Genomic DNA, 26,697 nt, shown 5'->3' with positions numbered 1-26,697 from the left:
AAAACTTATGCCTGTCTGAAAAGTACTTATGAATAAGGTTGTGGTTCTGGCTTCAAAAATTCTGGTGGTGTTCTTCTATTTTTTCACCCCTATATTCAAATGATACCCCTCCCACTCCTATTTCACACAAGTGGGGTGTGGATTTTAATGACCGTCGCTGTGGAAACTTGGAGAAGTTGAAAGGACATTAATCTGGATATGGCCAATTTAGTGGGGAGCCTGGTGGGAGGAGAGCAGCAGGAGGTTTGGTCTTCTGTCAGCACCTACATAGTCTCCCTGTGCCCATGTCTTACTCATTTCATATGAGCTCATCGATTAATGATACCACCTTATTACCATTTCATTGTGCAGTCCAGGAGACCCGTGCAACAAGGAGAAAGGTCCATCACTAATGTAACTCCGCTAGGCATAATACTCAATAAGTCAACTCTATTCAGACTTGTAGATTACATTTTCATCATAAGACCTGCTTTAGAACTGAAAGCAGTGGATACATTTCACTGAACTCAATAGAGCCACAATTTTACAGCAGTAATTCTATGATAAATTGCATCCTATTTACTGTTAAGTCATTTAAGCAAAATGGAACAGTCAAATGACTGCAAGCTTTTCAGTCTGCAGGTCTGATGGTAGAACATGGCCTGTGCACTGTGGTGGTTCCCAGTGATGGTAAGAACATATTTACAGCTGGTTTAGTCCGACTGATTCAGTTCGGCTGATTTCAGGTCTAAGGAAAATCATATGAGTAAAAACCTGTCCCAGCTCTCATAGGCGAAATGGCCATTTCAAATGGCCTTAGGTAAAATGGCTATATGGAAGAAAAGGCCACAAACCCTTCAATGGTACAGTTTGTGTGACATTCGCAATTCTGTTCTTTCTTACTAGGTTAATTAGAGTTTTGTGGCCAAATTAAAGACGACAACATACTATAACCACAGCATTTACTGAACTGTGCTATTATTTTTTAAGCCCTACAGGCTATCACTGTGCTTGCTCCTGTGTACTTCACTGTAACGGACCATTGCAAAATTACTGAACACAAACATAAAGCAAAGGTAAAAATTACAATCATCTTTTGACTTTTTCTTTATTTTGCAGAACTTTTGTAAAGCGGCAATATAACGCTCTACTGTATGTGTCATTGTGAATTATGTTCTATTGCTTAAATAACACATGGAAGTAGATCTGGTTTTAATTCCAGTGTTGATGTGTATGTGGATACCACTTCATACTACATTTCACAAATTTTGGTACTTCCTTTCTCCTAGTCTTGAAAATAAAACCTTGTTTTTCCTCCTCTGGTGATCAATAAACAGGAAAGTGAAGAGAAAAACAGGCTGAGAGCTGGTTAGTCAAGTCAAAATCCAGCTAAAATAACCATATCAAGTTAACTTCTTTACTCAGAGGGAAACATCCTCAACTCTGCCTTATAATTTACTCCTCTAATTAAGTAATATCTAAATCATGCCACTAAATCTAAATCATGCCATTTTGAATGAAAAGAAAATGATCCAACAGAGAAAGCAAAAAAGTGCACAGGCAATACTTTGGACTTCAGTCACCTCTTCCTGTTAGTCTGACTGAACAAATGATAAGCTGGTAATTGCTTACAACGATTAGCTCTGAGTCTGTTTAAATCAATGAATCATCAAAAGTTAAAAACCAAGTTTCAACAATAGGTGGTGCCATTTCAGAATGTTAGAGGTCATACAGCAACTTTACTTTACAAGCTACCTAAAATCAGCTGCTACCTAAAATTAAACCATGTGGAATGTGCAAAGTGACAGAATACAAGGCAGAGCCTAAAGGTGTTTACACACCAAACCCATATATGTATTTAAACATGTTTATAACTGGTGTTGGCATGGCTACAACAAATACATGTCCCTGTGACTACAATCTTTTGAGAAATATCAAAAGGATTACATTTATGCATTTGGCAGAAACTCTTATCCAGAACAACATTTTTAAAATTATGTTGCAGAGGTAGGTAAATGTAAGCTTAGGAGTCTTGCCCAAAAACTTGCATCTCCAAAAACAAGCCAAACTGAGATATGTGCACTTTAAGCTCTCAAAGTTTCAGCCCCTGAATTAATCAATGAAACTCTCTGCTCTTCTTTCACTTTTCTAAGATAAAAAGTCTATCTAATGTCACCATCTGACCATTTTATGATGAGCAATGGATGTCTTTTTGTTACAGATAATCTGCTCAATTATTTGCTTGTTTTTTATTCCAAATTTGAACAAAATGGCAAAATGGCAAATCCCACTATGTTCTTTCTTTTTTTTCATCCAATTTTCTCTATAATTTTGCTAGCTCCACCTGCTATCTCGGTCTCCCTTTCACACAATGCTTCCAAGCTAGGAGGGTAAAGGTTAGCATGTGCTTGCCCAGAGACATGTGAAGAATTACCACATCTTTTCGTTCTGCTGCTCACACAACATCACTAGACACCTCAACATGCTTGGAGGAGAACACCAACTAACAATTCTGTTAACAGATACCCGCGTCAAATAGCATCATGTTGAGTGATGGTTGGAAAGGGAGACTAATTAGGCTCTGGACTCTATGCATCAATGGAGACTGAACTCAATTTCTCTAAATGACCAATGCTTAGATGGTGGCATCACTTTTAATGTCATTTATTTACATCACGCTCACTGTATAATAGCATTAAGAGTTAGCAAATTGCCTTACCAATGAGGATTCTGTGCCCCCCACAGAATCTACATGAGTCAGCTGAATGAGTAAGTGAGTTACAGGCAAAGTGCTTTGCATCTGAAAAAAAAAGACACTAATTTGATAAAGACCTCTCTCGCAGTCTGGTGTTTCTGCCTGCTGCTCAGAGCTAAATCACCAATCCTGAGAAGTTGGAAAGATTTTGGCCAACATTTTGCACCATTTGTGCAATTGTCTTTGTCCTTTGCAGTGGCATATCTGTGAAGGATCGCACCTCACCTTGCTGTAAGGCGCTGAATACGCATGAAAGCGGATCAAACAGTGACATTTATACGCAATCTGTCTCTGCCTATATCACTCCTCCATCTTTCGACTCGTGACGAGAGGAAGCCTTAGAGAGGGAAAATGCCATCTGTAAGCCCTTAACACGCTGGGGGGTAGGGGGGAGGATGCTGGGACAAGCTGCTCGTCACACGGCGTGGGGTACGGCCATGGCAAACATGCGCCCGAGAAAGAAGCCTGAGAGGCCCTCGATGTGCCGCTAATGATTTGCAGCCACACTGAAATGTGTCACAGGATCGCACTGGTTAATTAAGTCCCTCACTAGCAGCATCTTCAGGAGGCGAGAGCTTGTGCAGAGAGGGGGCGGTTAGCCGGTCAAAGCTTGGCGGATGTTATTTAGCAAGAAGTGCGAGAAATGTACAATTTCGCATGAGGAAAGCTTCGCAGACGTCTTCTAACTCCATTCTCTTCACACCTTAAACCTAACAGGCCTACAGCAACTCGAGGAATATATGTCAGGTAATCAGCAGCTGATAAAAGCGAATGACTCAGGCTCGGCCTCAAATGTTGCCGTCATATTGTACCTATGCACGAAAAGAGCAATGGCGAGGTTCTTTTTGCTGCAAATGAGAGGGTATGCTTTTCACTGACTCCAGCTTTAATGTAATGTGCTATAACTGAGTGTAGCGCAGACAGCAGAGCACTTCCTGCTGACAGTTTAGCACTGTTCAGGGGATACACACTTTCTGTTCACAGCTCACACTGTGATCACAAGCAGCCGGCTTCCTTTCTCCTCTCCATTCTATTAATCTGAATCATATCAAGGTCAAGTGACAGAAGGTGATTATTAATACGATGTTGGCAAATGCAGGAACAAATTTCACAACACCGCTCAACTCAAAAAATGGTAAAAGATGTGGAAATATTCAAAAACTCAGGAGCATCCCAAATGCAATCCGTTATGAATAAAAACCTGACCTATTGACATTCCATTACATTTAAATGAAGCTGGACTGCTTGGACTCACTGCATATTCACTCTATTGACTCAGTAAGAAAAAATTAAACAGAGCCTAAAAGTGCATACAGATCTTACACGGCCTACTCAAGCAGTCAGTTTGACTGCATAGTGAGGATCATCTAAGCACAGTTTACAGTGGAATTCTCTTTGCCCCAGTTTTAAATTCCAAAAGAAATTAAGGAGGGTTTAAAGAGGTAGTCCTGTTTAGTGTAAATTTGGCCAGGGTTTTATTTCTGTTATGAGATCACGACTTAATGAACATAACGTGGAGAATCTTAATACCTTCTCAAATAAGCATCATATCCACTTCACTGCTACTCCAAGAGCTACATTCTACTCCTCTAGACTTCATAGATTTCTAGATTTCTGTCCTAGTTCTAAAGTGCACAGCATTAAACATCTACCTGATATTATAAATAGCTCCAAAATGAATAAGATCTGACCTAAAGGTCTGTCTAGAAGAGTCATATTTACAAGTGGCGAAGCCAGCAGTTCATTTCAAGGGGAACCTGATAACAGGCTGGGGTGCCGGCTTGCAACCATTATGTACAAGAGACGTGTGCGGATGTGTAAGGAGGATGACAACAACCAATTAGCCTACTTCAGTGTAGCTTAGAAAATGACCAAAAGAATTTGTGTCAGACCACAAAAGAACCCTCTGACCAAAAGAATTTGTGCCAGACCACAAAAGAACCCTCTGACCAAAAGAATTTGTGCCAGCCCACAAAGCTTAAGGGGGCTCAAATATCTGGGACAGTCCACTGCAGATGTAAATATTAGATGAATGAGCAGCCCTTGAATATGTACAAATGACTAAATAAATAAATAAGGAAGTGTTATCTGTTCTAAGACTCATGTTGTGTTTTCAATTGACTCGCGGGATACTGTTGTTGCCATTCAAATGGGATGGTAGCATTTACCATTCCATGTGTGTAGGACTACTTCTGTTTTTGCAACGACTTGAAATCTAAATACTCTGTCCCCCTTGACGTACACAGCTTGAAATGGCTCTTTCTGCATTTTGTTTCATATTTCTCACTCATTTTTCATCAAAACAAGAAACAACAAAAGTTACTGTTGCATGCAGTCTTGTTTTACAGAAAGAGATTTTGTCATGTTTTTGTAATTTCTTGACATGAAAAAAAAAAGAAGAGCGGATTTGAACCTGATTTATATCTTCAAATCTTACACAGGAACTGTTATGTTGTAGACACAATAGGATATTACACATTAATAAGGATAATTTGGTTTATTTTTAAAACAAACAAGAATATATATTGACTTTTGTTATCTTTTAGGTCTTTTTTTACTAGTCTGTTTATTATTTTTTTATTGAGATCACAATAAAAATTCTGACCTTACATTTTGCAACATTTCTATCAGCAACATGGGACTCTGTTTTTAAGCAATCAGAAATCTGTATGGGCCTGGCTTCCGCGTAGCTATGCCCCCAGGCCCAGTTACACTTTTACAAAAATATGGTTCTTCGAGAGTTCTTTAGTAAAGACAATGGTACTATACAGAACCATGAACACTCAAAGAACCATTCGCATGTTTAAGTTGTTCTTTGCATGGTGAAACTGTTCTTCAGCTTGATGGAGAATGTGTTGTATATGGTTCTAAAGTATGATTTTTATGGTTCTAAATGTAGGTACTAAAGAACGCTTAAAGAACCATCTTTTTAAGAATATACTTCTTTATATTTCATACATGCAAAATAAATCACTGACATCACAAGCTAAGACATTCGAAAGTGTTATTGTATGAGTTTTTGCAGAACAATGATCTGTCATAAATTGCCTCTATTTCAGATATAAATCAGTTTATCACAGCTGTCCATTCATCAATCCATTCATCAAGCCTGTTACCCACAAGGGGCTGAAGTGCTGTTGCAGTTATGTTTTCATTTGGTAAAAAACCCAACAGAAATGAATTACATACATAACAGACTCTGATCACTCCAACACTTTTGGTGAATGAATACAGTCAATGTCAGAATGAAACCATCAAGGCCAGCAGTACAGCCTTGACATCCACTGCAAACTTAATGATCACTCCAGACAGGTGTTGAGTGATTATCGACAAGCTTTTTAATTCAGTATGAATCTGCCATGTCTGTAGCTTTTACAAGTCTGCTGAGTAATAATTCAAGAGCAAATTTCCTTCTATAACTTGTCAAATGTGGAGGCCATCGCCAAACTCTCAGAACAGATCACCAGCAGGATGCTTGGTTCAGTAGGATTAACAATTTTTATGGGAGGGTGCCGCCTTCTTCCAACTAAGGAGAATCATTTGCCTAGCCAGCAATGTGGAGAAGCTATAACCTGGTCTGATGACACTCATAGATCCTTAGGGTCAATGCAGTAAAGGGATTAGGCTCAATGTTATGTTCCACACATATAAAAAAGTGCAAAGAATTGAACTATGTAATAAATTCAAAGTAAAATAAAATGACAATAATAACTTTAGGCTTCTAAGGGTTAAACAGGTGCTTATGGGAGAAATACAAACTCTGTGCGCATGTGTGGCTGCTTGCCTGTGTGTCACTGAACTCAAATGTCACTGCAAAGCGCGAGGAGCTTTTTTTCCCCTCTAACTCCTGGAAGCAAGCACTTGCAAACATCTCCGATAAAGCAGAGAAGTAGCCTTGCAGAAAATCAATAATTCATAGGTGACGATCAGATTTCCTCTCTGCCCGTCGTCAAGGTGAGGGAAAGAGGCTCGAGAGCTCGGGCTGAGCCAGCTTTCTGCACCGCCTCGAAAAATGACAGCAGGCTTGTCAGAGAAAAACGTCTGCTGTCGGCGTGTGCCTGTGTAATGATGCAGGCGGGCGTGCGTCTCCTGACTGACAGGCTCTCTCCCCGGCTGTGACACTAAGAGCTCTACAGGCCACTCCTCAGCTCCAGCAGCCACACGCATTAAGACCAGAGCCTTCACCAAGGCGCCGCTGTCCAGCACGAACGCTTCAGCAGGCCCTCTGTCCTAGCAGACAGAACAGCAGGCCATTACCCAAAACCTCTGCTTCTGTGTGGAGAGAATCCATTTGAGTTTACGTCTGAGTGATGGATGCAGCGAGGATATGTCAAACCGGCTACCGACCTGAGATCAGACACTGAGGTTTGATTTGATCCAAACTGACAGGCAGATATCACCCCCAACAAGAGAAACACACACTACTGTTCAGAAGTTTGGAATCAATGTTTTCAGCAATAGAAGACAGGTTAAATGTATGAAATGATTCTAACATTCAGTCCTGTGCAAACTGTGTGTTTGAAATAACTATTAGTAAACCAGGTAGAAAAAAGTAAATGTTCAATGCAGTCATGATGACCAGAACTACAGAACATCATTTCAAAAGTGATGACAGGAACTAGCGGTTGCAATGTCTACAACACAAACATAGGCATTTTATTTACTATCCAAAACAGCCTGTGAACTTACACATCTCTTCCGAGTAGGTAATGTATAGCTATAATGTATGCAATATTGACAATGTAAATATAATAATAATAGTTTTCTTTACCGACTGTTATGCCTTACAATGCAGTGTATGTACCTCTCTGCCTTGCTTGTAATTGAAAAAATAGGTTTTAGGTCTAAATCTTATCTCAGAACTAGCGTACAGACACCACCCTCCATTAATTTAATTTGCAGTCAAAACAGCTATCAAGTACAAGTTATTAAATTTTCAGGAGATATATTTTTGAGAAAATATAAAATAATTGATTTGCGAAAGGAAGGAGAACATGGAGAAACACATGGTAGACCACCAAAGCTGTCACCACAAGATGAACAGCACTTCAAGATAAACAGCACAATCAAGCTCCACTCTTACTTCAGATCTGAAAAAATCCACAGGTGTTTCTGTCCATCCTTCCACTGTGAGACGATAATCAACACTATGAGTCTGAAGAATGTGTAGCTGTCAAGCAGCTGATACTGAGAAAAGGAAATACACAAAAAGAACATCTGCAAATAAAACAATCTGCTGGTGTTCTCAGAACAATGGACTCACCACCCCAGAGTCCAGACCTCAACAACATTATATGTGTTTGGGATTACTTGGATCATGAGGAGCAGAAAATGCAACCAACTTCTAAGACTGAACTTTGGAGGTGTGGAAAAATATCCCTGCAGATTTCTGAAAGCAAGTCTCCCAAAAAGAGTAGAAGCTGTAATCAAGGCAAAGTTTGGACACATTAAATACTGAAAAAATATATATTATAGTTAGTTGTTGAGGCTTCTGTGTAATTTTCAGTTTAATACATGTTTCCTGCTTTTTTTGAGAAAATGAAAAAATGAAAAACTTGTACTCAGTGGCCATTTGATTAGACATTAAATAAATGAAGGTTGGTCTCTGACTTTTGCACAGTAGTGTAAAACAATGTCCCAGGCATCAGGCAGCATATTCAAAACTATTTCATGTAATAACTTTCTGTGATGTCGCATTAAGAGGCATTAAACGCTTCAGACATCTGGTTCCTATCACCAGCACTGTGAATAATACTGACTCAGTAATTGTTTTACAAGGCACCAATTCACATCAAACCACTCTCAATGGCCACTGACTGAAATATGCAGAAGTAAATCCTCACCTCTCACTCGAAGCCCAGATAACTAAAGTGAATCTCAGAATTTTAGAGAATCTTAGAGAAGAACCAATTCACTGGAAAAACCATTATGCTTTGAAGAGCTGAAAGTAAAAGAGGAAGAGGATACAATATAGATGGATACTGGTCAATGGAATCATCAACCAGTCATTTAGAAGCCTGAGATCCAACCAGAAGACGGGATATATTACATATAATTCTGATAATTCTGGAGAAACACTATCCACACGGTCGCCAGGAGTCAGAAAGGACTTGACAGCACTTAACATAATTAGTCCTTGTATTAACTGACGTTTATTTGCATCCTAACCCCTTCAATGGCCAGGGCCCACCAGTGAGTCTAAACCTGTATTACACACTTTTACAACCTCAAATGAAATAAAATCACATTTATTGTCACATCACATTTACACAGGTGCAAAGGTGCGTGAAAATCTTAGAAGATTAAATACAAAATATATATACACATTAGACTCTATACACATATATACACAATATACACATTAATATACACCACTATTGCACTAGTTCCAATGTACAGCTTTGCACAGTAATATAAGTTATGAAATAAAAGGCTATGATATGTACAGTTTTACACATTACCATATATGCAATTTGTGAATCCGAGGTAGATAAATGAGCTGCAGGGTACGCGGGGGATAGAATACTGATATGTACATATTCCAGATTTTGCAAGATATGAACAGAAGATGTGCATGACCATCTATATGTGCAAGTATAGATATGCTAGACTTTACAATGAGATCAGAGTGAGTCTGTCTGAGGTGTGGATGCAATGTGGTTTGTCCATGGAGATCATCATCATGATGATTCAGAAGTGCAGTGACGGGCTCATAGACTGATACACCAGCACTACTGGCTGTTCAGCAGCCTGATGGCCCAGGGGAAGAAACTGTCTCAGAACCAGCTGGTTCTGGACTTTATGCTTCTGTATCTTCTACCTAAGAATGGCGCTGCGTTTACACTGCTCTAGCGTGCTGACGTACTAAAACATATCCTATTCTTTTTAGTGGGAAGTGTCGGCTCCTTCTGACATGGCTGTGCAGTGCGTGATGGGTCTGGCATGTCAAGTTTGTGTGATGCGGTGCGTTGAAAAATTGAGTGGAGCTGAACTTTATGCAAATGAATCCAGCCAACGCAATGTGTCTACCCAATCAGGAGGCAGGTGGTGTTCGGGTATTTTGTGTTGGCAGCTCATTGTATGAAACACTGGTTTCATTTTTTAAATGTTCTCGTGAGACATGGAAGACATCCAGCAAAAGCTCATATACTTAAAAATGACTGTTTACACCAGAAATTATAATTCGAGCGGGTTGGATGATAGCAGTAATCAACCCCCTAAATCCTAATCCAGGGGTGTCCAATCTTATCTGATTGGCCAGTGTGGGTTCAAGTTTTCGTCCCAAAGAAGAAGAGCACACCTGATTCCACTCGTTTAATCAGTCAGTCTCAGTCTTTAAACATCTGATCATGTGAGCTCTTGCTTTGTTGCAATAAAACTTGCAGCACTGGCCCTTTACGGATAAGACCGGACACTTATCCTAATCTGTCTAAGTTTAGTTACACTGGAAAATATTAGTCTAATGAGGTAGAGTATGCTGACTTGCAAATATTCAAAAAACATAAACAAATAAAAGCATTAATAACATAAATATTGCTTTTACAAGGTTACATTTTAATTGGATTTTGCAAGAAACTCCTTCATAACACACACATCCAGCCAACTGAAGAGGGTGGATGTGTTCATGTCTGGCGCCGCGCTGGAGCAGTGCATATTTAACTCTGCCAGTCTGCATTGTGTCCAAGTAATCACAAAATTATAACTTTAGGATGACTAAATAATGTTAACAGGGCAGTTTACACTTGTACTACACGTACATGTTACTCCTTTTTGAATGCAAAGTTTATCAACTAATGTTGTAAATAATGTTAGTTAGGGCAATTCTACCTTTTTTTAATTTCTGCATATTTCCATCACTGAGATGTAAACAGTCATCTGGAGTAGTTTAATGAGAAATGATTTGTTGCAAAGAAGCTTATCGCCTCTGATTTCCTTCACAGTGGGGGTGACAGAAACCTGGTGTCATGATGTATAACATAAATATAGCCATTTTATTTACATCCAAAACCATTAGTGAACGTACATGTCTTCTGAGCTTTTATATGTTGATGATGGTAAATTGGGAAGAATCTTGACAAATCTGCTTTCTTCAGATGCTATTTTGCCTCATGATGCCCTGCATACACCTCCTAAAAAAACATACTTTAGGCCAAAAGCTCAAAACTAGAACAAAACAATGTCTCAAGCAGCAGACAGTGTATTCACCACCACTGTGAACCATTCTGACACAGTAAGTTTCTCTAGAATGGAGTATTTCTCATCAAAACACTCTGAATGAATTTGTTTACAATTTTGAAAAATTGGTGGACTTTCCCTTTATGTGAAGCACTACCACAATTTTTAATATGACAGGTAATTCCAACATTCTGAACAGCAGTCTGAAGTCCAGATCAGACGCTGAGGTTTGATTTGATCTAAAGTGACAGGTTGCTATCACCCCCCAACAAGAGAGACGGAGAAGACGTCTAACAGAAGCAGTGGACCAAAGTAAGATAACTCAACGCAGCAAAGGCCGCGTACCCAGCGGCAACAAACGGCCAATCAGCTGTAACATGCGAAACTCTGTAATGGTCTCCATGGAAACCAGGGATTTCTTGGCCTATGGCAGACGAGCAGAGTTCAGGTATAATATCTTGCGAGCGGTCATCAATCATCTCCAAGCAGACGCTGCTCGGCCTCCACACTGCCCTGCTCTTTAGACAGGGCCATAGGAGAGAGGGGTTTTATATCAATCATAATGACATACTTACTTTCACCACTAGCAAACTCCCCCACACCGCGAAACATGCTATTCTTCATTGAGCAGCAGCATCAACAAGCTAACAGCCTCCTAATTCCAGGAATTACCAAGATATCATCCTAATCACAAACAAAATGAAACTTCCATAATAGTGCTGCTTTTGATGCAAATGGCCTGGAAGAAAAGAGGAAAGAAAAATAAATTGACAGTAATTTGCCCAAAAACACTACTATAGGCTCCTAAATATAAAAGAAGGTAATTCAGCTGTTTGTTGAGGCTTAAATAAGCTGTATGAAAATAACAAGAATGGCTCACTGAGCAGTTTGGCGTCAGCTTTACCGTCTCAATATGTCAATAGATATTCACGCAAAACCCGCAGCGAAAAGGAGCGTAAGCGCTTACTGTAGAACACAGCTGTTGAGTTTTTACATCTGAATGCAAAACAGTGTGAGCAACGGAGAAAAACAACAACCTTTAGCACAAAGAGTGACTAAAATTAGACTGAGACAGGGGAAAAAAACATCTACTCAGTAGAAAAGGCTTTCTCCGGCTCAGCGTGACTTTGAGCTCGGTGGCGAGGCTTAATTACGCTCGTTGAAACAGTTGCTTGCCGCGCACCTTTCTTTCTTTCACTCGCTGTCTACCTGTGATCCCTCTGATTTCTGACAGAATGTGGCTGTACATTTTGGCAGAAGTATCAAACGGCATGTGGGGGGAAAAATAGGCATGAAAAAAAGAAGTGGTATTAAAAAAAGGGCGACAGACAGAGCAACAAAGAGACAGAGAGCATGAAACAGCGAAGGTGAGCGAGAGAGAGAAATGAATGGCTTTTCTTGTTTGATAGGGCTGTAATCAACACTAAAGCTGTGCCACTGACTCTATCTTCAATGTCACACATTGCCAGGGTTGAGCTGTGAGGCTCCATCAGTGAATGACAACGACCCTCCGTGTATGGATGTGTTGCGTGTGACTGTCCCAGTGTGTGGTCCATGGCCTGATTAGGTGCAAGATCAGCTGGACCACTGCGAGGTCAGAGCAGAGTACAAAACAAGCTGGAGAGTCCAGAGAGAGAGCACAAGATAGAGAGAGCCTGGCCCACACAGGCTCACACACACACAAAGGCTCAGTGAGTGAGTGAGTAAGAGAGAGAGAGATAGAGACAGAGACAATATGTATTTAATACATGCTGTCTTTTTATATTTCTTTACCTTATATCTTTTTTATTAGTTATCTCATTATGACTATCATTAATTTTATAATTGTTATTAGTTCTACAAAGTATGTTCAAGTTTCTATGCTTCAGCAACACTGTACTCGAGACAGTCATGCCAATAAAGCCACTTTGAACTGAATTGAGAGAGAGAGAAAGAGAGACAAAGAGAGACAAAGAGAGGCTAGAGCTGGGCGATATGGCCAAAAATGTTATCACCATAAACAAAATTCATATTGTTTGATGTCGATACATATGACGATAAATGTCAAAACATTATTTCTTTCAAGTTTGAAGGCTGATTTTTGCTCCTGGGTGGTTAATTGCTGTTTTAAACTATCCTTTGCGGTCGGAACACGACAAACACTCACCAAACAGTGGAACATTTCACAAATCGGTCATGGGAGAGTGGGAGAAAGCATCTGGTGAGCTGCTTTTACCAGCTGGAAACGCACGGCAACAGTTTTTGTAATAGTCATAATTTAAGAAAGAAAACATTATTTTTAGCTGTCTGGTGACGAGCGCTCGGCTATCCTGTTACAAATGCAAAACAAGTGGCCAACAACAGTGCTAAACTGTTTAGTTTCTCAACAACGTTAACTTAGTACGAACAGCAAACGTTGGATCACACCGCCTTACTGCCACCACTCCTACCACCTCCATGTCAGAGCATATCACAGTATTCAAACACCAGCTAGCAGACGACTGGATTTCTCTATTATATCGTAGTAGTTTAAGGGGTGAACCGCAATATATCTAACACCAGACAGAGTCCTCCTTTTAGCTATGTTTAAACTGAAAGTGGTGCTTTTGTGTCTTGTTTGATCTACCGTATCATCAATTTGCTGTGTTGTGTGAGTGACGGAGCACTGCTTCAAGTTAGCCAGCTGCTAAAAACAGCTAGCCTGGAAAGATAGCGCTCTCCCGCTCTCCAATGCCTCACAACTTCCTCAGTTTACTTTCGTTTAAATCGGGGCTGTAACTGCATGAACTCACTTCTTTCTTTCACTTTCCTTGCTTGGGAATGCACTAACACTTAAATATGATTGCCCGAGCGCTGTAACAGTGCTGTAGTTGTGAGGATCAGACGTGATCTAACGCTGCTAAAGCTTGTTAGGATGTAAAGAAAGAGGTGAGTTCACTGTAGGACAGTACAGTTACACCACTTATCTCGTCACTCACACTCGGTCACAGGAGAACTGATCACTCCACCCAAACAAGGAATGTATAACTCCACGTTTCAGACGTTGCTAAAGTATATTTGGCGACACTTTTTTTACTTTTGTCGCCCCCTCGTTCTCTAATCATGTTGAAAAACTCGGAAGTGCGCCCTCTCCTGGTGACAGCAGAGTAGTGTCGCTCTCCTTGCAGTAGAAAATGGCACCAAGGCTTTCGCTAGTACGTGGGAGTGTGGGAACGGTGTATTATATCGAACATTTATCGAACATGTCGTATCGCTCTATCGAGGAAAAGTTATATTACGATAATTATCATTAACGTTTTATCGCCCAGCCCTAAGAGAGGCAGAGCAAGAGAGCAACAGACAGACAGACAGAGAAAGAGAGAGACAAAGGGAGACAGAGAAAGAGAAAGAGAGAGAGAAAGAGACATGAAAAACTGTCTCTGACGTTCCACAGAAAGGACATCCATCTCCCACTAATGGATCAATCCGCGCCACGTGCCTGTTTGTGGCTAAAATCCCGTGTACAATCCTCCATTGGAGGTCACCCACCCTCTTCTCGATGGGTCTTTTGTACAGGGACCGCCAGCTACCTTTCGGGGAAGAGCCAGCCTGAACAACCACTGTCCATTTAGACTCTCGCACATCTCTCAAGCTGTGAAAGTTCAGTGCTTTAGTACACGCAATGTACAACGCCCTCTTGGTGAGAGTGCTAAAGAGACCAAGAGTCAGGGTTCCCAAAGACAAGAGCTTCCCCTGACCCTCCTGCCAGTTTTGCATCTCCGGATTTCTCAAATCTGTCACCAGTTCAGGAAACACAGGCTCTTCACTCTGGCACTGGTCTACAGGGGTCATGTCCAGGTAGAGAGAGAGAGAGAGAGAGGAAGAGAGTGGCTGGATGGTTGAGAGAGAAAGCGATAGAGAAAGAGACAGAGATGGAGAGGAAGAGATTGGCTGAATGGGAGAGAGAGACAGAGAGAGAGAGAGATAGAGGAAGAGAATGGCAGGTGGGAGAGAGAGAGAGATAGACAGAGAGAGAGGGGAAGAGGAAGAGATTGACAGGATGGGAGAGAGACAGAGAGAGAGACAGAGAGAGAGATAGAGGAAGAGGCAGAGAATGGCAGGATGGGACAGAGAGAGAGAGAGAGAGAGAGACAGAGAGAGAGAAAGAAAAAATAGACTTATAAAAATAAAAATAAACAAATAAAAAAATAACTTCTTACAAACCCTGATAAACAACCATGTCCACAACAAACCACGAGGAAAAATCTTCGCCTGCTTTGTGGACCTTAAAAAAGCTTTTGACTCTGTTTGGCACAATGGACTATTTTACAAACTAATACAAAGTGGTGTTGGAGGTCAAGTATACGATATAATAAAAACATATACAGTAACACACAATGCTGTGTAAAGATCGACACAAAGAGAACAGAATATTTTAAACAAAGCAAGGGAGTAAAACAAGGCTGCAGCTTCAGTCCCACCTTGTTTAATGTATATATAAATGAATTTGCCACTAAATTACACAATTCAACCAATCCTGGACTCATCCTAGAAGACCAGGAAATATAATGTCTAATGTACGCAGATGATCTAGTAACATTAGGACCAACAATATATGCACTCCAGCAGAACCTGTCAATACTGGAGACTTACTGTAAAGATTGGGCCCTTACAGTAAATATGGACAAAACAAAAATAATGATTTTTCAAAATAAAGCCAGATTACAGGAGAAGAAATACCAGTTTACTTTCGAAGACAGTAATATCACACACCACCAACTATACTTATTTAGGTGTGATATTAAATTCAGCAGGAAATTTTAAATCAGCAATTACAGCACTGACGGAAAAAGCTTGCAGATCTTACTACATGATTAGAAAAACAATTTCCAAATTCAGCAGCCACGCCCCCCCCCCATTGCAATCTGGTTAAAATGATTTAAATCAGTAATTGAACCAATAACGTTATATGGCAGTGAAATCTGGGGACTAGAAAGAACACAAAATTACGAAATTTTGGACAAAACACCCACAGAACTATTTCATCTTGAATTCTGCAAAGACGTCCTGCAGGTGAACAGAGGTGTCTCTAATCTGGCCTGCAGAGCAGAGCTGCGCAGGTTTCCGCTCATTCTAGACGTCCAGAAAAGATGAGAAACAATAGAAACAATAAGTTTAGCCAGACAGTTTATTCAAAACTGCCACAAGATCAGAGAAAACATAACATAGCACATCTTCAGTTATGTAATTAATATTTCTAATTCCTGATGTTCAAAATGTATTACATTTTTCATATGTACCTTGTTTGTTTTATTTATTTATTTTTTAATTATTATTATTATTATTATTATTATTAATAGTAGTAATGGTAAAATTTTACTTTATTTTTATTGTATTTTATTTTATTACATTTGGTGTGTCCATATTCATTCTATGCTTATATGTATTACCATATTTATTTATTTTTTTTTCTATTTATTTTCTATTTATTTACTATTTTTTTCCTATTCATTTATATTTTGATAATAATTCAATTGTATTTACAGCTTTGGCAACATAGGTCTTAAATCCTGTCATGCCAATAAAGCATATTTGATTTGATTTGATTTGATTTGATTTGATTTGAGAGAGAACGAGAGAGAGAGAGAGAGAGAGAGAGAGAGAGAGAGAGGGAGGAAGAGGGTGGCAGGATGGGAGAGAGAGACAGAGAAAGAGAGAGGAAGAGAGTGGCAGGATGGGGGAGAGAGAGAGAGAGAGAGAGAGAGAGAGAGAGAGAGAAAGAGGGAGAGAGAGAGAGACAGAGAGACAGAAAGAGGAAGAGGAAGAGAGTGGCAGGATGGGAGAGAGAGAGAGACAGAGAGAGGAAGAGAGTGGCAGGATGGGGGAGAGAGAGAGAGATAGAGAGAGAGAGAAAGAGGGAGAGAGAGAGAGACAGAGAGACAGAAAGAGGAAGAGGAAGAGAGTGGCAGGATGGGAGAGAGAGAGAGAGAGACAGAGAGAGTAAGAGGAAGAGAGACAAAGAGAGACAAAGAGGCAGAGCAAGAGGGCGACAGACAGACAGACAGAGAAAGAGAGAGACAAAGGGAGAGAGAGACACAGAGGGGAAGAGAGTGGCTGGATGGTTGAAAGAGAAAGCGATAGAGAAAGAGACAGAGATGGAGAGGAAGAGATTGGCTGAATGGGAGAGAGAGACAGAGAGAGAGGGGAAGAGGAAGAGAATGAGAGGATGGGAGAGAGAAAGAAAGAGAGAGAGAGGAAGAGGAAGAGAGTGGCAGGGTGGGAGATAGAGACAGAGAGAGAGAGGGAGAGGAAAAGAGTGGCAGGATGGGAGAGAGAGACAGAGAGAGAGGAAGAGAGAGAGAGGAAGAGGAAGAGAGTGGCAGGATGGGAGAGAGAGACAGAGAGGAAGAGAGTGAGAAAGCAAGAGAGAGAAAAAGCGCAAGTGATAGAGAGAGAAACAGACAAAAGGGAGAGAGAGACAGAGAGTGAGAGAGAAAGAGAGACAGACAGACAAATAGACAGACAGACAGACAGAGAGGCTGGAGGTGACAGAGAGCGAGGAAGAGAGTGGTTGGATAGGAGGGAGAGAAAGAGAGAGAGAGAGACAGACAGAGAGGCTGGATGGGAGAGAGAGCAGAAGAAAACTGCTCGATAGGAGAGAGAGATAGAGGAAGAGGAAAAGAGTGGCAGGATGGGAGAGAGAGACAGAGAGAGAGGAAGAGAGTGAGAAAACAAGAGAGAGAGAATGCACAAGTGATAGAGAGAGAGAAACAGACAAAAGGGAGTGGAACAGAGAGGGACAGGGAGAGACAGAGAGGCTGGATGGGAGAGAGAGCAGAAGAGAGAGAGAGAAACCCAATGAAGTTACTGCATGATTGATGACAGTCAATCATCTTAATGTCTTGTGTTTGTGTGTTTCCTCTTCAGAAGGTAAACAAACTCAAATAAATGTCATAATTAGTTCTCTTCTACATCAGTCAGTGTCTTACACTTGGTGGTGTCCAATAAAAACTAGAGATGGCCCAATCTAGTCTGAAAGCTAATGTAGTCTGGGTATATTTTAATAGATCTATACCCATTGGCTGTATTAAGCCTGATCAAATTCCGATCCTTTCTTAAGGCTGTTTTACCCTGTTGTGCTGTGCTTGTGCTGCTGTTGTACAATGACACAAAGAGACATTATCCACATATTGCGGCATTGAATCACGTTTTCAGAAGTTTTCACACAGTTTGAATGCTGTGTGGAACGAACTATTTTAAAGTGGGAAATAAAACAGCCCTGGCTCCTCTTCCCGTAGTTAGCTTTATTCAGGGGCCTATAGATCCAAAGAGCACAGGACAGATTCAAGTCCATCTAAATGGTGCTCTGCTGTTACAAGCACAGACAATAAAAACTCGTCCTCATATCTGAGAGAGCACAGTGGAATGAATGGTGTTGGAGTGACGAAAAGTCGAAATCAAACCTGTTCTGTAGTGTTTTGAGCTGTAGCCTGCTAGGCTTGGCTAATGCTAGCATAACATTAGTTAGCAGGCTAAAGCCACCTCAGTGCAGCCTTGGTCCCAACTAACTGATGCTCAAAAAACAACAGGATAAAGCCCAAAGCACAAAATAATGTAACAGCTGGAATCAAACATATTCTGTAGCATTTAGCCCATTAGCCATTGCTGAGCGACTCTAGTGTGTAGGTTTTCTCCAGTATGTCCTGATTGTGAGCAGCAGAGTAGATGGAAAAAGAAACCATAACCATTCTCACTAGTCTGCACCAGCACGGAAAAGCACAGTACAACCCTAATAACCATGACAGTTGCATGTAAGTGAGGCTACTACACACTTAACCATAACATTTTAAAGCAACTGGCAGCCTAGCACATCTTACCCAAACTGGAATGGCTTTTTGCACTTGAAGAGCGCACAGTGCGATTGTATTATCTACAAAAAGACTTGGTATTGGCAGATGCTCAACTACTGAACTTGAATTCTAACTTGAATTAGAACTGCGGCAACAAACTTAAGAAAACAGGAAAAAATCTGTACTACAAATGAGTCAGACGGCCCCACTGATGCCAAACTTGCAACTGTACTAACAAAGACGGAACTGTACCTCTGTAATTCCCCCATCCTCCATCACATGGCGAGCTCTGCGCCTCAGGCCTGCTTCTCAGGTAAGCATCACCAGCATGCTCCAACAACCCAGTTCTAGCAGCAGGCTTTGTGTATTACGCTGTACAGTTCACACTATCCTCACTCTGCAGCAGACGAGGCTGTTTAATGAGCAAGTGTTTGTGTGTGTCTGCAGGGTAGACGGTCCTCCATGTCTCACTGTGCATCACTTATCTCTGCACAGGCACAGGGACCAGGAATAGTATGAGCAAGGTCAGGCCTGCTCCAGCCCCAGCCTGCTCTTATCACACGCCTGCACTAGTACAGCACTTATGCAGGGCTGAAATAGGATTGCACTGAATGCCACTACAGCACCTGGGGTATACAACCAGGTGGAGCATCAACTGAACTCGCCTGACTTCAAAAACCCTGTCCCATATACCCATATTAGGTCTACAGTACCAGTCAAAAGTCTAGACAAGCCTACTGTTTCTACTATTTTCCACATTTTAGAATGACAGTGAAGACATTATAACATAATGCCCTTGGAATTATGCACTGACCAAAATGTGTACAGTAAAAAAAATCTTTTTATGCTTTATTCATCCTTACAATTCACACAGATTTTTCCCTTTCAGCATTTCACAGTGGTTTTTCTGGTATTCTAAGCATGCAGTGCATTCTGGGAAGTATACAAATGTTTGTGTATCTATGCTGTTAAATAATGGCATGTGTCCATGTCCACCTACTGCTAGCTCCATATTGAGAGCAGTCGGCGTACAGCTGGACTTCATGGAAGCTTGATGCATTCGAAGGAAAGATAAGGTACTCTAGGAAAAGAAGGGTCTGTAGTGAATTCATGTGGTCATAATGTTTGTGTTGTGAGCCCAGCAGGGTTTCAAACCCTGAAACTTTGTAGCTTACAGTTGTATGCAAAAGTTTGGACACCAATTATGTTTTGTTGATTTTCTAAGTGAAAAGAGAACACACTTCTGCACGTTTTAATGTACAATTACTGTTTTTATTTGCTGAATTTAACAAACTTACGGCAATTTTATGTTTTGTTACTTATTTTTTTCCAGTATGTCAAACTAAATAAAAACGGTGAATTAAATTTGACAGAAAAGTGACATATTTAAGTGTGTTCTCTGTAAAGGATGTATTTTTAAACTTATTTTTCACTTAAAAAGTCCACAAAACGTAATTTGACCTGGGGTTGTTCAAATTTTGCATATGACTGTGACATTTTACCCCTGTTCTAGCATGACTTTTGGGACTGCCAATACTGTTCCAAATTCGTTGCTTAATTTGCCTGGCTAATTTTTCACAAACTGTTCTCCATTTCTGTATTAAATGGTCAATTTCCATCGTTTTTTTTCTCCTTTATACAATGCCGGCAACTGGGGTGAACATTCTGTTAGAGTGAGTCAGTATGTGTGTGTGTGTGGAGAGTGTTTGCGCTCCCAAGGGAAGGCCACTGATGGCTCTCTCTCTCTCTCTCTGCCTGCCCCATAAACTGGCCAGCAGACGGAATCATTATGGCGCAATTTTCCAATTTATTCAGGGCCTTCAATTCCTCGTTAGTTTCGGCGTGCCCATAAAAGAAGTGGCATTATCAGAGGCTGTCAGCACACAGCCCACAGAGGGCCTATCATCACTGTGGACTGCGAGTCAGCAACAGCGTCTGACCACTGGACAGGGCTTAGTGCAAACCTTCCCTCCAGACTAATGCCTACTTAAGGTCAATTGGATTTCACTTCTGTGAAGCCCAGAAATATTAAAAATAATTTACCAATGATAGCTACTGTGAGTGGATGTGTGGACTGTGTATGGAGCACTGAGGGCAACTATTTTCTAAGAACTGATTGGTGTTGGATTTGTTTTTTTTTGTTTTGAGAAATATCTATAATCAAGTGTTACTGTTCAAAAGGATTACAGAGTAATGACAGTAATCTATTCTTTGCAGCAACTTGAACATCATTTTAGTGCTGTTTTAGCTCTAGCTGTGTTTGTACTTGGCTTCAGAGCTACTAAGCAGTTGCTGCACTTTTCCAAGACTGTCAAAAGTTGGAGAGACAGGGGTGATACAAGTAGCTTAAGCTTAAGTGCTGTGCTCAGGGGTAGAACCACAGGGGCTTTGCATCCTGCTGCTTCGTCTAAATACACCACCTGGGATGTAAACCCTGCTGGTGCATGAAACTATTACCTGCTATGGCACTGCCACCCTGCCATTAGCAGATCTATAAGAGGAAAGCATGTCATATTATGTGAAACTGTGTTAAATACCTTTTAGTGACTCCAGTAATGAGCAGAGAGGAATGGTGACTCATCATCAGGTCAGTTCATTGGCAATAAAAATGTTGCAACATGTAAAGTTGTCATTTCAGTGATCTTATTGGTAAAATGGAGTTTACTCTCCACCCAGTGTGCGAAATGTCCCCTGGTTTTCGGGGGGGTTCCATGTTGGCTAGCTGCTAACTCACTCATTATAGCGGCACTAATGCTAGCTTCAATGGCAGCAAAATGTTTGCTTTAACAATTTTTCTCTTGGAAATTATCTTTTTCTAGCTTGATAATGTGCTTTTCTACACATTAACTGAGACCCATCTCCTCTTTTGCCTTTGGTTTGAGAAATTACTAACAATTCACTCTTTCCACCAATCTCTTGGGAAATTGGGCAAGTTTTCAGATTTACAAATATGCTGCGGCATATTGTGAAGTTTTTCAGAGGCATCCCAGGCATAGTTGCAGTTGCTAGGCTATGAAGGACGAACTGGGTGAACCAGTTTGCTACAGCTCCACCCTGAGGCAGACCAGTGCTGCAGCTCTAGTTAATTAAGAATACCAAAGACAGAAGCTCGCTGACTGTGGGTGAAGCAGCTAAACAATTACCTTTCCTTAAAATTGCATAAGAGTGTCTATTTTTCCCCTAATGAACAGAATAACTAAACAATAAGTTCATTTTCAGGCACTGCTCAGGAATTGTTTTTAAGACATTCAGGGGGTCCAAGAGGTTAATAAGGGAGAATTAGGCTGTATTTCATACCTTGCTCCTACCTAATGTAGCTGTTTAACTGTAGGAACTGTATCATACTGCCTACCAAGCTAGCTAGCATAGTAGTTAGCATAAAGGGGGATGTGACGCTGCAATGCACATAATTAGCCTAGCTTTTGTCGTTGATGAAGAATGTTTTGTTTCTAGATGGTGAAGTAATTGGATGGATTTGTAGGGTGGATCTCAAAACTCTAACTGATGTCACTTCGATTTGTATCTCCCCCATCCTTCAGCCCGTGACCTAGAAATCAATCGAAATACGCCATCTTCCAGGACGCATCAATTCTTTAAATGTGCTCAGAGCAATCAAGGAGAGATGGAAGCTTCCAGCGCAACGAAATACATGTGCATCCAACTCAGAAGTCTTTTTGTAGGACGTGACGTAGGTCTCTGGTATGATATTGTCCACCTCCTTGCTGTGTTTTAATTGGATAATTTCAGTGAATGGAAATTTACTGTGGATCTGAACTTCAGCACACTGATGCGAAAAGTGAGTTGATAATGTAATACAAGTGTTGATTATGGGAAGATCCTTTAAACCCAGTAACAGGCGATGAAAAGGCGATGACGACTGAGTGAAAGACGTCATCCTCAATATAGCAATGTGTTTGCTAGCTAGCCCCTCTTGAAATGAAATTCTGCTTTTGTCACTACACTATATATTGTGTATCACATCTACATTTCATATGCAATAAGCAGTCAGCACCTTTACAATATTACATATATGGCTGTTTATTAATGACACTGCCAATAGCAGAACTGCAGGGGTTTTGCTGTGCTTGACATTTCGCTAGCACAAGCTGATGATACATGCCTTCAGTATCATTTCCCTAAGCACAATAGTCGACCTCCCTCCTCCCAAACAACCTGATCCAACAGGAAAAAATGTGCAGCGCCTCCGCGTCTTATACCATGTATCAGCACAGCACCCAGTTGCATCACAACAGCAGTGCCAGCAAAGCTTTTCCCAGGTATCTGCTATCATAGGAGCCCGTCTGCAGACCCACATCAATTTAGACATCAATTGGATCGATCCGCAGCTCTCCAGGTGTATCCAACCATTCATCAGTGTCAGCCTGCAGACAGAACACATTCAAGAGCACAATGCTACCTTCTCACAAACAAAACCACAAAAAAAAACCCCAGCTCTGTTTTTTTGTTTTTCCGAGAGAGGATTTTGCCATTAATTCAGTCCTCAGAGTTCAGCAGTGGAAAAAGAGCAGCAGTCTTTCTTTCCTCTCCACGCCTGCTCCTCTGACACCTCTTTCATTTGTTCCACACCTTCAAAAGAAAAGGTGGGAGGAAGGGAAAAAAGAAAGGAGCGAGGCAATGGCAGTTTTGAAAACAAGAATGAAAGATTTGACTGAGGGAGCTGGGGTATGATTGACAGGCACCACTGTCATTTAGTGCTCTGCTGTCAAAGACCAATAGCAAGGTGTCCCCAAAGAACCGGCAACGTTTCTCCTTGGTCTTCCACAAACACGGTAACAAAGGAAGTTATTTTTTTCCCCTCAGACCTTGACTCAGGATGATTGTGGTGTCCTACAACTGTGATTTGGCTAGTCGGCCTATGATTAAGTACATCAGATGAATGATTTTGGCAAGCCCTTGCATCCTCTTTCACACTGGAACGTCTAAATCGGGCCCTTTATAATGGAAGTTTAAAGCAGCGCTGAGACTAAAACTATGCAAGAAATGATGCCATCTAGTACTTGAACGATGCAATGAGGCACATCAACACACTGGCTTACACAATAGACTGGCAGATGCCAAATATAAAATAAGAGATAGAAAAATATGAAAAAAAAAACCAAAAACAAATAAATGGATAAATGAGCAAAGTTTGGTAAAGTAACCTGAAATCACATCATTCATTCAGACTAATGTTTCTTGTATTTTATCTTTTTCTCTGAAGTCTATTTATTACATTTGGGTTGTTTTATGTGCCAAAAACAGTCATAATTTATTTTGACACGACTTTTCATTCCTCTCTTAATTAGTTTTGTTTCTATGCCTTTAAATCTAACATATGTAAATGACCTCTGTTCTGATTGGCTGTCCTGTCTTGTGCTTAAGCTGAAACACTCTTTATAACTTCAGTGTGAATGGGTGGGGCTAAACTGCTGTAGGCTAAATACACCGATCAGACATAACATTATGTCCTTGTTTCTACACTCACTTCCTATATCTACGCTCAGCTCCACTGACTATATAGGCTGTACAGACTACTACAGACTGTAGTCCATCTGTTTCTCTGCATACTTTGTTAGCCCCCTTTTACCCTGTTCTTCAGTGGTCAGGACCCCCCAGGACCCTTACTATTTGGGTGGTAGATCATTCTCAGTACCGCAGTAACACTGACATGGTGGTGGTGTGTTAGTGTGTGTTGTGCTGGTACAAGTGGATCAGACACAGCAGTGTAAGTAAAAGTATGCAGAGAAACAGATGGACTACAGTCTGTAATTGTAGAACTACAAAGTGCACCTATATAGTCAGTGGAGCTGATAAAATGGACAATGAGCGTAGAAACAAGGAGGTGGTCATAATGTTATGTCTGATCGGTGTATGCAGACATATGTAAATGCGTTGGTTTTCGTGACATCACGAAAACAGTGAAATCCATATGTGGGATTACTACATCAAAAATTTCATATAAACATATCAATACCGTTTGGTATATCAATATTAATTCCAATATCTTTACTTCAGTACCAATTCCTGAATGATAGTTTTAAAAACTTTACTTATAAATTACAAACCAAAAGTGGGTGTGGTTTAAACCAGAAATCAATGTGAGTTGTTGAAAGCTGACAACGGATTACAGACTAATCAAGAAGCACTGACGTAAATAATGAAATGTAATTTACAGAGCCAATGAGCATTCCAGATTCTGGAACAGGCATGCTTAGTAGCTCACAAACGCTGATAAGATTGACTACTTAGGTATTGAAATTTGGTATTGAATGGCATGGAATTTTTCAATACTTGGTAGAACTGAACTAATTTAGTTGGTACCATGAAAGTGTTCAATTTCAATGCCCAGCTTAGACAGGAGTAAATGTACAATCACCCTTTCCTGAGGTTAAAGGCAGATCATTCTGATGAACTACTTGCTGAAAGGAGCATCCTACAATTTAAAAAATTCAGCAACATGCAATTACAGGACTGATAAGAATGACTCTTGGCCACTGGTAGAATCTTCGTTCTCCACATTCTTCTAATGCTCTGGCAGGGCAATAATACAGAGCAGAGTGAACTCAGAGAGCTGCTGCGCAATCACACTTCTGATCATTTCAAATGACCTTCAGACTTCAATACAGCGAGTGGGCGCAGTGTGTGTCTCTGTGTGAGAGAGGGCGAATGGATGAGTTTGATTGAAAGTCGGAAAAGGTGAAACCTCGTAGCAGAAGTGACATATGGAGTGACAATAAGAATGCGGATTGTACGGTGCCTTAGCCTTCATATGGAACAACTGTGGACAATGTGACGCGATCTCAGGACAAAGCGGATACTTTGTGAAAAAGTTCTTTATGTACTCATGAGTATTCATGACTGGAGAATACATATTGCTGATATTACATAAAGTACATATAGGCTCATAGCTCTAGTACAAAACTAAAGAAGCAAACTTCAGACACAAAACATGTCTTGTGTGAAACAGGTTTACTTTGACAAAATTATGTTTTGACATATGAAAAAATATACTAACTGACACATCTAATCTGTCTAAAGGCACACCAAGTCTGTCAAAATTTTTTTTAAACTAACTATCACATAGATATTAATGCTGTCTTTCTTTCACATTGAGTCTAAAGGACTGCAACACTACGCAAAATAATCAGAGCTAGCTCAACTTTCTGTGTTGTATGGATGCATTGATATCAGGGAGACCAATAAGAGCTCGGCTGGCATTTCAGTCCAAACATATGCATATGGATGACAGCAGAACAGCTGTGCTTAAATCATTTAAAAAAAACTTATATGAAAAGCAACACGTTGACTATAAAAATGCGGAGGTTAAAGAAAATATATAGCGGTCTGGGGAATGACAATGAATTCCTTTGTACAACATGGCAACAGTTTATAGGTGTTTTATAAAAATAAACAGATAGTTCCAGTCCTAAAATCTGATTGGCTGAGCCGCGTTCTATGCCGTGGCAAAATCCATGATATACCCACACCTATGACAGCTTCACAACAAATGAATTGTGTATTAATGCACCACGGCACGAAAAAAAACCCCTTGTGCTGTTAATAGAATAATCTTTGACTCTCATACTTCTCGCATGGACGACCAAGTATATTGATGAAGTAAGAACCTGTTTGTTGTTTAAACTGAAGGGCTGGCAACTTAGGTTCTTAACTAGAACTAGGCTGATCAGCTAGCAGGGAGCCACTTGAGATTTAGCCCCAGCACGAGAAGAGGGGCGCTGCCGGATCGGTGCTAAAAAAACTTGCGTAATTTGGTGAAGAAACAAGTAGTTATAAAGCAAAAGTTTTTGCATTAAACAATGCTGTGTTATCATATGTTCATTGTTATACCACAAAAAAGTAAAAAAAAATCCTAGCTTATATGAAGCTGGAGACGGGCAGCAAGGAAATGGCAGGCGTGAAATGTGTAACTACTATGGACCGGTCTCCTTGAAATTAATAAACTGTTTACAGCACTGCAAC

This window comes from Colossoma macropomum, unplaced genomic scaffold (genome assembly GCF_904425465.1).
Source record: "Colossoma macropomum unplaced genomic scaffold, Colossoma_macropomum, whole genome shotgun sequence".
Classification (NCBI taxonomy): Eukaryota; Metazoa; Chordata; class Actinopteri; order Characiformes; family Serrasalmidae; genus Colossoma; species Colossoma macropomum.
This window is presented reverse-complemented; position numbering follows the sequence as displayed.